The following is a 14308-nucleotide window of genomic DNA, read 5'->3' on the forward strand; positions in this document are numbered from 1 at the left end:
TAAATACAGGCAGGGGAGCCCAGGTGCTTAATTTGTAGTTGTAACCACTTAAATTTCTTACTGGTGACAGAACACTGGGAATTCACATATATTAGAATTGAACTCAGTGAACAAAAAAAATAAATAAATAAATAACGGAAAAGAAAAATATATTCTCATTTTCTATGAATCAATTTAGTTACAAGGTAGACAATTTACTTTCTTTTCGGATGGAATTTTTATTAATGAAATAAGGCTTTAAGTCTATCTATGTTATCTGTGCTGGCTCAGGGGAAGCATTTGCGCTCATTGATCTATGTCTAGGCATGGAATCTTCAAGCGTCTTGGATCCCTTAGCACTGGTGTCATGGCATGAACATAGTATATATCTTTGAATCCAGAAAGTTTATGAGAATAAAGGAACATAGACCAAGAAAAAATCATCCTGGAAAACTGAAATTTTTGATCATCTTCCATGCGAATCATATATTTAAAAGTAAATGTCAGCACCCATATACATCGGTAGTCTGTGTTCACAGCTGGATAATGAGTGAGAAAATTCCTGTCTACCAGAGAAACATTGCAGACAATGCTGAATGCAGGCTGGATGAAGTAGCACATACTCAGCAGCTGTTTTCGTACTTTTGATATTTTCTATGTGTCTTTACTTTAACTGTGTTTTCACCCTCAGAGATACTGTCTTATCCTTCTCTTGTGGAGCTGCTTCACTCTGAAGAATTCACATATACAGTTAAATGGTCAGGGCAGGGCGTTTTCTTAGAGCTTTAACTGGTTAGCTCTTAGTCCATGTGACAGAACTCATGAGAAATGAGAAGATAAAAACAATTACTATATGGAACTCCTCACAAAATTTAGCATTTATGTTCACAAATCTACACCTACATGTATCCACTAACCAAATAAAATTGAATAAATTGAATATACTGAATATACAGAAAGTATAAAGTTAAAAGATACAAGAGTCTTGGTTTTGGTTATATATATATATGTATGTATATACATACATATATATATATGTATATATATATGTGTGTGTGTGTGTATGTGTGTATACATACATATATATATATAAAACCAAAACCAAGACTCTTGTATCTGTGTGTGTGTGTGTGTGTGTGTGTGTGTGTGTGTCTGTGTAGGTTTTACCTGAAAATTATTATTAGAAACACTTAGATAAATAAATACATTCTTAAAATTTGAAACACAGTCATTTCTATGAATTTGCAACTGATACTAGAATTTTCATTAATTATGAATGTGGTGATATTTTTCAAATAGATTTATATCAGGCAGTTGTAAATCTTGGCTCTTAACTTTCTATAGGTATGTGGATTGGTTCTCTCCTTTTTTTCCTATCTTAATAGGTTATACTTCACATTGTCAAAAAGTTTGCGGCAGAGCTTTAGTCAACATAACCACCAGTACTTCCAGTTATTAACATAGCAAGTGGTAAAGAAGAGAGATTGTGGCCTTCATTATAAGGAAACATGTTCACTATAGTTTAGAGACTTCTTTAAGCCAAGTATAGATGCTTCTGATTAGAACTGTATGTTGAATGACATGCTCATAGCAAGTTCTTTTATTAGATGCCATTATCCAAAGGATATTCTAATACACTGAAGAATATTTTCCTTCCTCTTTATATTCTACAATCAGTTAAACATCAAAATAATCACTTACTCCAAGACAAACTGAATGTTTTTGCTTTATCAAAGATTGTAAGTATTTAGAAGCATGAATTTAATGATCTACCCACTTTAATAATATAGAACTCATTTAATGCCAACACGAATATATGTGTTGTGTGTGTGTGTGTGTGCGTGTGTGTGTGTGTGCGTTTCATGTGTGTTAAACATTATTTTTTTAGCTATACTTTTCTGCTAAAATTATTTCTGAAATTCTACTTCAGTATGTTTCATGTTTAGGCATAACTCTTAACATATATAAAATAAAAAAATAGTCATCAGAGGTAGTCTGACAGAAATTTAATGTAGTGAATATGTTAATTTGTTCCTCTCATATGGCACATTCATAAGAGAAGAAATATAACCCTCTCGCCCGATTTATGGATGAAAAATTGACTTCTGAATTTACTACCCGGTACTAATAAATAAAATGATTTGAAGACCCTGTTAATTCTTCCCTCTGCTTACATTAGTTTCTGGTCAATTTAATCCATCCCAGGAAATATATTCACATAAACATGGCTGAGAAGAAATGAATCATTGAAATCCATTAAGCTCGCAAAAAAAGGAAACATGCAGATATTTCTCTGAATATCTACTCGTTGTTATATACCATTCATGTAAGTCATTTTTTTGTTTTCAACATCTCAATGAAATCTGGAAATACTATTTGGAAAATTGCTGATGGCATGGAAAATAAGAAATCCCAAAATATGTCTTAAAATCCCCAAACTACATAACAATAGAAGGCACCAAAAGATGTAGACAGAATGAGTCTCCATTTGGAGGTTGTAGTATACCCTTTTCAAAGACTCAGAAATCTATGCTAATTTATGTTTGTTTTTCCTTTATGAAAACTTTAAATAAAGCAGAACAACCTGGTAGGGATTTGGTGCAAAGATAAACTAAATATTTTCTCTCTTATGTCCCAAAGACTCTAATATTGGTAGTTTGATCTGCCCTAAGATTGACAATACAAGTTACATTTTGTTTGTGATGGTCACAAGACTTAAGCAGACAGAGGTGGCAGTTATGAATAACTACAGCTGATTTCTTTCCACTTCTTTAAATATAAATGAGAAATAAAACATTGATAGACACAAGAAATACATCACCTTTAATCCCAGTATTTGGGAAGCAGAGGCAGGCAGAACTATGACTTGGAGGCCAGCCTAGTCTACAGAGCAAGTTCCAGGATAGCCAGGGCTCCACATAGAAGCCCTATCTTTGGGAAAAAAGAAGGAAAGAAGGAGGGAGAGAAAGAGAAGAAAGAAATAAAGAAGGAAAGAGAAATAAAATTGAGATTATGGGGAATGTGTGTCAAAAATATTCAAGAAAAATAATTTTTGGCACAAGGAAGGAAAGAGAGGGGCCTTTAGTCACTGCTAAGAATGATCACAGGATTTCAGATTAATACCCTGTCTTACTGGAAAAGAAGTCTTACTTGTGTTCCATGTGATATTAGTGTTTATTTTTTGCTCTTTTATTTCTTAGATATTTTGTATATGTACGTTTCAAATCGTATCCCCTTTCCTGATCCCCCCCCAGAATCCCCCTCTCCCATCCTCCCTTCCCCTGATTCTATGAGGATGCTCCCCCTTCCATCTTACCACTCCAATCTCCCTGCCCTGGCATTCCCCTCCACTAGGGTATCAAGCCCTTACAGGACCAAGGAGAATCCAACTTTTTAACAATGTTTAGAAATAAAATTCACAGAGGGACTGCAGAAATCCATTCACCATGTTTCAAACACTCTTGTCGCTGTGAACTCTGAGTATGAAACAAAAAATAACTTGATGAAAATTATTTGATGATTAAAACATATGTGTTATTTTCTAAATGAAATGATACTATATATCTTTATATGTGCAAAGACTTATTATTTCAACACTTAAAGAGGTGAAATCTACTTTTCTCTTCTGTAAAAGCAAGTGGACCTTTATGTGGCTTGAATCAATGTAAGGGAATTTCTGAAGTCATTCTAAGGAAAAGAATGCAGCAAATAGGAAAAGAGGAAAGCATTTTTAGCTTGTGTGTTTTGACATTACAAAGACAGAAATTTACCCCTGGCATAGAACTGTCTTTAATTTACTGAATTTAGTTCAGAAAAAAAAAAAAAAGGTTCTTCAGTGCTACACTGTTCTTAGTGTATACTAAGAACACAATCCTTCACACCACAATGACCACATGATTAAATCTAACATAGTGGGGCTGATGAGATGGCTCAGGGAGTAAGAGCACCAACTTTTCTTCCAAAGGTCTTGAGTTCAAATCTCGGCAACCACATGGTGCCTCACAACCACCCGTAATGAGATCTGATATCCTCTTTTTTGTGCATCTGAAGACAGCTATAGTGTATTATAATAATAAATAAAGTGAGCAAGGACTGAGCGATTGGGGTCTACAGGAATAATTGGGGCCGACCAGAGTGAGCGGGGTTGACCAGAGTGAGCAGAGGTCCTAAAGTCAATTCCCAACAACCAGATGAAGGCTCACAACTATCTGTACAGCTACAGTATGTACTCATATACACAAAATAAATAAATAAATAAATCTTTAAAAAAATAAATCTAACAGAGTAGATCTGCTACTCTACACAGTCAAAATAGCATTGAGGGCTTTGAATCCGTAGACTGCTTGTGGAAAGATGGCCATTTCGCTATATTAATACTACCAATCTATGAACACAGGAGATCTTTCCATCTTCAGAGGTCTTCTTTAATTTCTTTCTTCAGGGATTTGAGCTTCTTGTAATACAGTTCCTTCACTTGCTTGGTAAGAGATATACTAAGATGTTTTATTCTGTTTTGGCTATTGTGAAGGGTGTTGTTTTCCCACTTTCTTTCTCAGCCTGTTTACCATTTATATAAGGAAGACCACTGATTTGTTTGAGTTAATTGTATATCGTGCCATTTTGCTGACGTTATTTATTACTTGTAGGAGTTCTTTGTTGGAATTTGTGGGTGGGAGGGAGGTGCTGAGTTTGACTATTTTTGCCATCTACTCCTCTTAGGTGTATTTGCTTCGTTCTGTTCTAGAGCATTCTGATGTGCTGTTAGGTTGCTAGCATGGGACCTCTACAATTTCTTTAGGAAGGAACTTAGTGCTATGAGTTTTCCTCTTAACCCTGCTTTCATTGTGTCCCATAAGTTTGGTTATGTTGTCTCTTCTTTTTCATGGAATTCTATAAGGCCTTTGATTTCTTTCTTTCTCTCTCTTTCTTTCTTTCTTTCTTTCTTTCTTTCTTTCTTTCTTTCTTTCTTTCTTTCTTTCTTCCTGACAAAGTTATCATAGAGTAGATAGTAGTTCAATTTCCATGAGTGCGTGGGTTTTTTGTTGTTCTTGTTGTTATAAATGTTCAGCCTTAGTCCATGGTGAGCTGATAGAATCCATGAGATTGTTTCAGCCTTCTCATAACTATTGAGGATTGTTTTGTGACCAATTATATAGTTAGTTTTGGAAAAGGTTATATGAGGTGATGTAAAGAAGGTATATTCTCTTGTTTTAGGTGAAATGACTTGTGGATATCTATTAAATTCACTTGGTTCATAACTTCTGTTAGTTTCAGCGTGTCTTTGTTTATTTTCTGTTTTAATGACCTGTCCATTGGGAGGGAAGGCAATCACTGGAATGTAAAATAAAATAAAATAAAATAAAATAAAATAAAATAAAATAAAATAAAATGCTTAAAAACCACAGCAGTGACTGAGCACACTAGATACAGGCTGCTCTTGAGGAAATTTGGTCTGTTGTAGTCAGATGCTTCTGGTACCAAACTGCATAGTGAGCTTTCTAGGTTAGCTCATACAGTCTCTCACACAGAAAGTTAAAAAAAAAAAAGATATATAGAAATGGAAAGGGAAGGAATGATTTCAGTGAGAACTGCAGCTTGGGGAAACATAGAAACAGGACAAAATGAAAACAAACAAACCCATCAACATTAGAATAGGCAATATGTAAAGTACCTGGAGGAGTTATGATTCCCTTTTATTGGGGTCACAGACACAGGGAAGTAAGATCATTTTTCCTCCTGTTTTCTGGCTAAAGTACAATTTTAGCTCTTGCTACATAGACAGAATGTACCAATGTGATGTGGATATCAATGACATCTACTTATGGGACTTTTCCAAGAACCATGAGAAATAATTTATCTTGTCAGAAGTTAAATCATTAAAAATATGGCATACATTTTGTATAATATGTGCATAGTTTAGTGGAAATAATGCAAAATAATTTGCTTAAAGAACTCAATTAAATTCTGTGGTTTTCCTTTTTCCCATATGCATTTTATTTCAAAAATAAGGATATTACATTTTACACCTCAGAGGAAAAATGTACATATTTATATGAAATGATCAATTTTTTATGAAATTAGAGTATCAGGATGTGGTTTAGAGAAATTATTACTCTATTTTCTTCCAAAAACTAGAAGGAATTTTCAAAAAGACCCTTAATTACTGGAAAAGTATATACATGTGTTTGTTTCAGCTCACACACTCTTCTACACAGATTAAATTTTGTCAAATATCATAAACCCCATTGTTACTGTATAAAAGTGGTGTATAAATGCAAAAATGACATTACCAAAAATTCTTTCTGTTCAGTTCCTGTCTCTTAAGAAGTGATGCTATTGAACTGACAGTTTACTGTAACTAATATAACCAGACTGATCATCAGAAACTTGAACAACATGCAGTTCAAGGAGAAGGAAGAGCAAAGTGTGGGTGCTTTGGTTCTTCTTACAAGGGGTAACAACAATGGGCAGAGATGCCCTTCCTTGGTCCTGTGAAAGCTTGATGCCCCAGGGTAGAAGAATGCCAGGACAAGGAAGCAGAAATGGGTGGGTTGGTGAGCAGGAGGACTGATAGGATGGGATGGGAGGTTAGGAGGGGAAACCCAGAAAGGGGATAGCATTTGGAATTTAAATAAAGAAAATATCTAATACAAATTTTAAAATACAATACTCATGAGAGCAAATACGGAGACAAAATGTGGAGCAGAGACTGAAGGAAAGGCCATACAGAGACTGGCCCACTTGAGAATTCATCCCATATACAGTCACCAAACCCAGACACTATTGTGGATGCCAAGAAGTGCTTGCTGACAGGAGCCTGATATAGCTGTCTCCTGAGTGGCTCTGCCAGTGCCTGACATATACAGAGGCAGATGTTTCCAGCCAACCATTGGACTATGCACAGGATCCCCAGTGGAGGAGTTAGAGAAAGTACAGAAAGAGCTGAAGGGGTTTGAAACTCCATAGGAAGAACAACAACATCAACCATCCAGAGCTCTCAGAGTCTAAACCATCAGCCAAGGAGCACACATGGAGGGACCCACGGCTCTAGTCATATATGGAGCATAGGATTGCCTTGTTAGGCATCAGTGGGAGAAGAGGACCTTCATTCTGTGAAGGCTCAAGACCCCAGTGTAGGGGAATGAGAGGGCAGGGAGGTGGGAGTGGGTGGGTATGTAGGTGGGTGAGTGCACACCTCATATAAGCAGGAGGAGGGGGGATGGTATAAGGGTTTCTGGGGAGGAATCAGGAAAGGCGATAACATTTGAAATGTAAATAAATAAAATATTCAATAAGGGCTCAGGGTACACTGGAAGAATATTCAGCATTGCATTCAGCACCCCTGGTTCCCTGGGCAGAAAGAAAGAAAGAAAGAAAGAAAGAGAGAGAGAGATAGAGAGAGAGAGAGAGAGAGAGAGAGAGAGAGAGAGAGAGAGAGAGAGAGAGAAAGAAAGAAAGAAAGAAAGAAAGAAGTCTGAATGATCACTTCATTTCTAGTTTTAACAGCAACTCATTTAGATCTTGCAGATAAATGTAATTACCCACACAGGCCCAGGCTTTGAAATAGAGGAAATGAAAAAATCTCCCCACTTTTTAATGTGGGAAGAAAAGAAGAAGGAAATGGGAAGGAGGGAGGGAGGGATGGAGGTAGGGAGGGAAAGAGGGAGGAAAGAAAGGAAAAAGAGAGACACATGTTGAGTTTTGAAGGCAACTTACAGGAATAAGATAATTTTTTGAATTGTGTAAGTTGCAGAACTAGAACTCAGGATTTTAGGCATTGTAGAAAATACCTTTACTCCATGAGCCATTTTCCCAAAGGCTAAAAGTTTCTATTTTCTCTTTCTGCATTTTCTGCATCTCTTAAACAAATTTTAATAAGCACCTTTAATATTTTTCCATTGTTTTCTTTCCTTATTAGAGAAAACAACCATGGGTGTGTTGTAGATTACCCTTAAATTCACAGAAGTAAAGGATAATCTATGCACTTGTATCGTGTATTAACATGAAAAAGATAGCATGTGGTAAATTGCAAACCATGACCCTTGGTGACCCTCCAACATCTAATTGAGAAAGACACCCTGAAGTCTTTACTGTGACGTATAATTATGATGAGGTACAAAGTAAATAAGTAAAAAGGAAGATCTGCGATTTTTGAGTAGAAAAATCAACAATTATAAAACTTGAGATTTACTTTCATATTTGCCTGTATGTGCAGTACATGTGTAAAATGATGTTTGCTAACACCAGCACAGATACCAGATCCACTGGAACAGGACTTACATATGGTTTTAAATTTCCTTGTATATTCTAGGAATTGAAGTTCAGGTCATCTTAAAGAGTGTAACTGCTCTTAATTTCTGAGAAATCTTTTCATACAACTCCTTCTTACAACAGGAAAACCTTTTTTAACACAAGCTTTTTTAAAGCTTTTATTTTTAATTGGCTTGAAGCCTAGTATGCAAGAGACAATGGTGAGGTCACAGAGGGACAAAAGAAGAGCCTGCTTCAATCATCACTTACCTCTGAATGTAGATTTTATTCAGATATCTGACAATGGCTAGAGCTGAGTCACATTCTTAAACATCACACTGCCTACTTTTTGAAAATAAAACCACAGGGCAGTGTCAGAGAAGGCAGCCAGGAGACTATTAAGAAACAAGTGACAATTGTTACAGATGGGTTTTGGAGATGGACAAATATGAATGTATTTGGAAATATTTCAGTACAGAATTGACAAAAAAAATTCAAGTTTTAAGATATGAAGAAGAAATCATAGGTATTTTCTGAAGATTTAGGCTCCTACAATCAATACTTATGATTTATTTAAGTAGATACATGCCTAGTTCCTCATATTTGTAATAAAATAACTGAGACATAATATTTAATAAAGCTCATATCTCACAGGTGTAAATGTTTAAGACATTTGTGAATTTATATATTTGACTTGTGAGGATTGGCAGTGAATAAATGATATCACAAAGGCAGAAGATGTCACATGGTAAGTCAGGAAGCTGTAGAGCTTCCTAACCCAGGTTCCATATGTTAACCACAGAACGCTTTTGTTAGAATGAGTTGGGTTCTGGTGAGAGTGCCGAGAAACAGCAATTTTGAGAACCAATCTTTCTGAATGTAGACCTTTAAAACATGCATAAGTCTACTGTCAAACACTAAGCCTCATCATCAAGACACTGAATGTTAGCTGTTCACACAGGTAATACGTTTTCTCAAACAAAAAGTTTCAGTGAATGGCTTAGAGGTTCTTTGCTGGTATATAGATATTTCCACAAGAGGGAGTCCAGTTGACCTACCCAGGGTGAGATGGGTGGCATCTCTACCTGGATCCAGTGTTAAGTTTTCACAGTCAAAAAACTTTATATATCTGAAAATGGAAAATAAATCCTTTCTGCAGAGAAAAATTAATACTGATTTACCATAAACTAAAGTATGAAGTCAGAATTATAATTTAATAATTAGTATTTGTTAGCCATATGGACCAGATATTTTAAAATGAAAATAACCTATTATTTTCACAGTAGGAAAGAAATCCGGAGAACAAATTTCTCTGAGCCGTCCCACCACACCCCATATCATGAGTGCTTCAGTTTGGAGGCCAACCTCATGCTAATTTGGCTTCATACATACAATTTCCCACAGTGAAAAATGTTATTGCTTTTCAAAACTTTGGCTTTTGCTACTTTATTTTTCTAATGTAAAAATGGCTTATGAATAGAACTACATATACTTCTTCAAAGAATTTTCATTTCCAGAGTACAGGTAGAGAGATTGCATAATAATTAAAGCCATTGATAGTTGCTTCTGAAAATGTGTTTTTTTTTTTCTTTCTAAGACAGGGTTTCTCTGTGCAGCCCTGGCTGTCCTGGATCTCACTCTGTAGACCAGGCTGGCTTCAAACTCAGAAATCCACCTGCCTCTGCCTCCCAAGGGCTGGGATTAAAGGCATGTACCACCAATGCCAGGCTTAACTTTAAAGCCTATTTTAACTGAAGCATTCTCTCTCATTCTCTCTCTCTCTTTCTCTCTCTCCCTCCCTCCATCCCTTCCTCTATTCCTCCCTCCTCCTATATGTGTGTTAACTGGAGATATTTTTAGGATTCCCAGGTGTATTTACATACTTTTACTTATTTGTTAGTTGAATATTTGAGTTTAGATATGTCCTATGAGATAATCTAGTGGTTTATAAGATCAGAACCACCCAGTTATGTTCAAAAGTATGCACCACTGTTTAATGAAAGCACAAAATAGTAAAGCATCAGCCTGGAGTATGGGTGGAACAAAAACAAAATATAAGCTCCTAACTTCTCTCCATATTCTCTTAGTGGTATTCCTCAAACTTTGGTATCTTTGTTTATTAAATCCTGTGTGACCATTTCTTTCCTGACCATGTAAAATGAACTGTAAATAGTCATCCCATTTTTAGATCACCTTTGATGCAGTCTTATTAGTCTAGTAGTTCATCATTCAGCTATGTAAGTTCTAGATGTACAAATGCTTGTATTTTAAAGTAGCTCTAGTATCTTTGATAGTCAACAAATCCTGGGTGTATTTTAAAATCCAAGTGTCTTGAAGATACAAAATATTTTACTAAAACATGTAGGTCATCATGTTCCTTTTATAGAACTAAAAAAATAAATTAAAGAACAAATGAAAATAAAGTATAGCATGTAAGTAAGACTGTCGGGGGATCTGGCAAAACATCAGCGAGGAGTGGTGCAGCTAAACTCAGCTTTGTGAGTGTAAATGCTGCTTAGTGTTAGTAATATTTATTCCTCTAATTCTTAGTTATCCTTGGTCCAGAAGATGATGACTTCAGAGGCTTAACTGCAGAAGATTAGGTAGACAATTTATTGCCTTCTCTGGCTAGGCATCCAGAAGCCTAGTTAACTCTGTGAAACAGAGAGGTCGAAAAGGAAAATTATTAAAATCCTACACAGAGGCAAAAATGCACAGACACACATAGACTCAGACACCCAATTTCTGGTGGGGCCCATATATCTGTCTCAGTCATATCCACAAGTATTCATACATACATATTCATACACATGTACCTATATATATATGTACAAAGAAACAGACATGTACATTTGGATGGATGGATGGATGGATGGATGGATGGATGGATGGATGGATAGATGGATGAATGGATGGAGGCATGTTTATGGGACAGAACTTCTCAAGCCACCACACCACAAAGGTGGTGACCTTTATTTCTTTTCTCTGGCCATATTATAGACGTTCTTAGAAAATTACCTTGTAGATAAAACATTATGCAAAATGGGAGCTACAAAAGGATGTTAATATTAAGTTTAAAGCAACAGCTTCTCATAGCCTTGTCCTATCAAGGTATATATACCTGTGGCTTCATCCTTGGACTTGAATGCTTCTTCTTTATCACAAATTTGTCCCAAGCCTATATCTCTTTTCATGTGATTATGAAAGCTCATTGTATTTCTTATTATGTATTCTTTACTTATTCTATGAGGAGCGGAAACATTCTATTTTTGATTTTAACTTTACTACATGTTTTCTATAAAAACATCAAAATATATTTCTTAAAACTTTCTTCCTAAGGTCAAATCACAAATTTTATAAAGTCATTAATTTATCTAAATAGCATTAGTTCTTGAAAGTACATCTTTATGTTGATTTGCAGGAAGTCTTCTCAGAAAGATGCCCAGGAATCTTTAGGCTGCGTAAGAGTGACAGGAAAGGCATGTCAGCTGCAAGAAGAATTGCTGAGATGAAGTCTTTCCAGACAAGGTTTCCCAGAGCTCACCCACCTCAGGCCAGGCAAAAAAGCTGGGCCACCTCCAAGCAGGCCACATGACAGCCTTAGCCTTACTTGGATGGTTCCTGACATAAGAATAGCAGAATTATGAAAACAAATATCTCTTTTCAAAAATCACAGCCTTCTCTAAGCCAAGCAAAGGCAAATATGTTAATGTTCCTAAAGTTATTTTTCTTTCTTTTTTGTGTGTGTATTTTGGTTTTATTGTTTTGTTTTGCTTTGTTTTTCCAGACAAGGTTTCTCTGTATAGCCCTGGCTGTCCTGGAACTCAATCTATGGACCTGGACCAGGCTGGCCTCGAAATCAGAAATTTGCTGGCCTCCCAAGTGCTGGGATTAAAAGCATGTGCCACCACTGCCCAGCCAAGTTAGTTATTTTTATGTAATCTCTAAACTTGCATATCCTCCAAAAGCTTTGCTTAACTCTTGATCTATTGTCATTTCCTATTGTCTTCTTGTGTAAAACACAGATACAAACACACACTATTTATGTGCTGAAGCATTCTTTGAAAATATGAGTCCTAGTTGAGAAGGCAAATATATAAAAATGAATCTGTTCAATTTTATAGATATCAAGTAATTTACATATTGATATATGTGTGTTATATAATATATACTTACTCCCTATATATATTATGTGTATTTCTTCCTGTGCTTATGAGTATATTTGTTTATAGAGAAATGAAGAAAGAGAAATAGAAATAAAGAAATATTTCTGGCACAGGCAACAGAAATGGCAGATCAGGTAGGACAGGATCCTTCCTCCATCTACACCCAGGAAGTGCACCTGTCCCACAGCCCTCTCTGTACCTTTTCTGCCAGGGGAGAGCTGATCCTCAGGGAATGCTGACATAGGTTTACATACCCATAGGAGGAACAAGCTCCAGCCAGAGGCAACAAGAACATCTAACACCAGAGATTACCAGATAGCAAAAGGCAAAATCAAGAATCTTACCAACAGAAACCAAGACCATTTGGCATCATCAGAACCCAGTACTCCCACCACAGCAAGTCCAGGATACCTTACCACACTAGAAAAGCAAGATTTGGATCTAAAATCATATCATGATGCTGATAGAGGAATTTAACTCTGGAGATAGAAAACCTAGGAAAGAAGTCAGGAGCCATAGATGCAAGTATCATCAGAATACAAGAGATAAAAGAGAGAATTTCAGATGCAGAACATACCATGGAAATCATTGACACAACAGTCAAAGAAATGCAAAATGCAAAAAGATCCTAACCCAAAAACATCCAGGAAATCCATGACACAATGAGAAGACCAAACCTAAGGATAATAGATATAGAAGATAGTCAAGTCTTCCAACTTAAAGGATCAGCAAATATCTTCAACAAAATTATAGAAAAAAAAACTTCCCTAACATAAATAAAGAGATGCCCATGAACATATGAGAAGCCTACAGAACTCCAGATAGTTTGGACCAGAAAAGAAATTCCTCCTGTCACATAATAATCAAAACGTCAAAACAAAACAAAGAAAAACTATTAAAAGCAGTGAGGGGAAAAGGTCAAGTAACATATAAAGGCAGACCTATCAGAATTATACCAGACTTCTCTCAAGAGACAATGAAATCCTGGGCTGATGTCACACAGACTCTAAGAGAAGACAAACCAGCAAAACTATCAATTACCACAGACAGAGAAACCAAGGTATTCCATAACAAAAACAAATTTAAACAATATCTTGCCATTAAACAAATGCTTCAAAGGACAATAAATGGAAAACTCCAACACAAAGAGGGAAACTATATCCAAGAAAAATCAAGAAAGTAATTTTCAACAAAACTAAAAGAAGATAGCCACATGAACAGGATTCCAACTCTAACAACAAAAATAACAGGAAGCAACAATTACTTTTCCTTAATATCTATTAATGTCAATGGACTCAATTCCCCAATAAAAAGACATAGACTAACAGACTGGCTAAGTAAACACGACCCAACTTTTTGTTGCATACAGGAAACTCACCTCAGTGACAAAGACAGACTCTACCTCAGAGTAAAAGGCTGAAAAACAATTTTCCAAGCAAATGTTTCCAAGAAACAAGCTGGAGTAGCCATTCTTATATCAAATAAAATTGATTTCAAACCTAAACTGATCAAAAAAGATATAGAGGGATATTTTATACTCATCAAAGATAAAATCTACCAAGATGAATTCTCAATTCTGAACCTCTATGCTCCAAAATGCAAGGGCATCTACATTCATAAAAGAAACTTTACTAAAGCTCAAAGCACACATTCAAACACACACAATAATAGTGGGAGACTTCAACACCCCACTCTCTGCAATGGACAGATCATGGAAACAGAAACTAAACAGAGACACAGTGAAGCTAACAGAAGTTATGAAAGAAACTGGATTTAACAGATATCTATAGAACATTTTATCCTAAAACAAAAGGATATGCCTTCTCAGCACCTCATGGTACCTTCTCTAAAATTGACCGTATAATCAGTCACAAAACAGGCCTCAACAGATACAAGAAGATTGAAATAATTCC

This window comes from Mastomys coucha, unplaced genomic scaffold (genome assembly GCF_008632895.1).
Source record: "Mastomys coucha isolate ucsf_1 unplaced genomic scaffold, UCSF_Mcou_1 pScaffold6, whole genome shotgun sequence".
Lineage (NCBI taxonomy): Eukaryota > Metazoa > Chordata > Mammalia > Rodentia > Muridae > Mastomys > Mastomys coucha.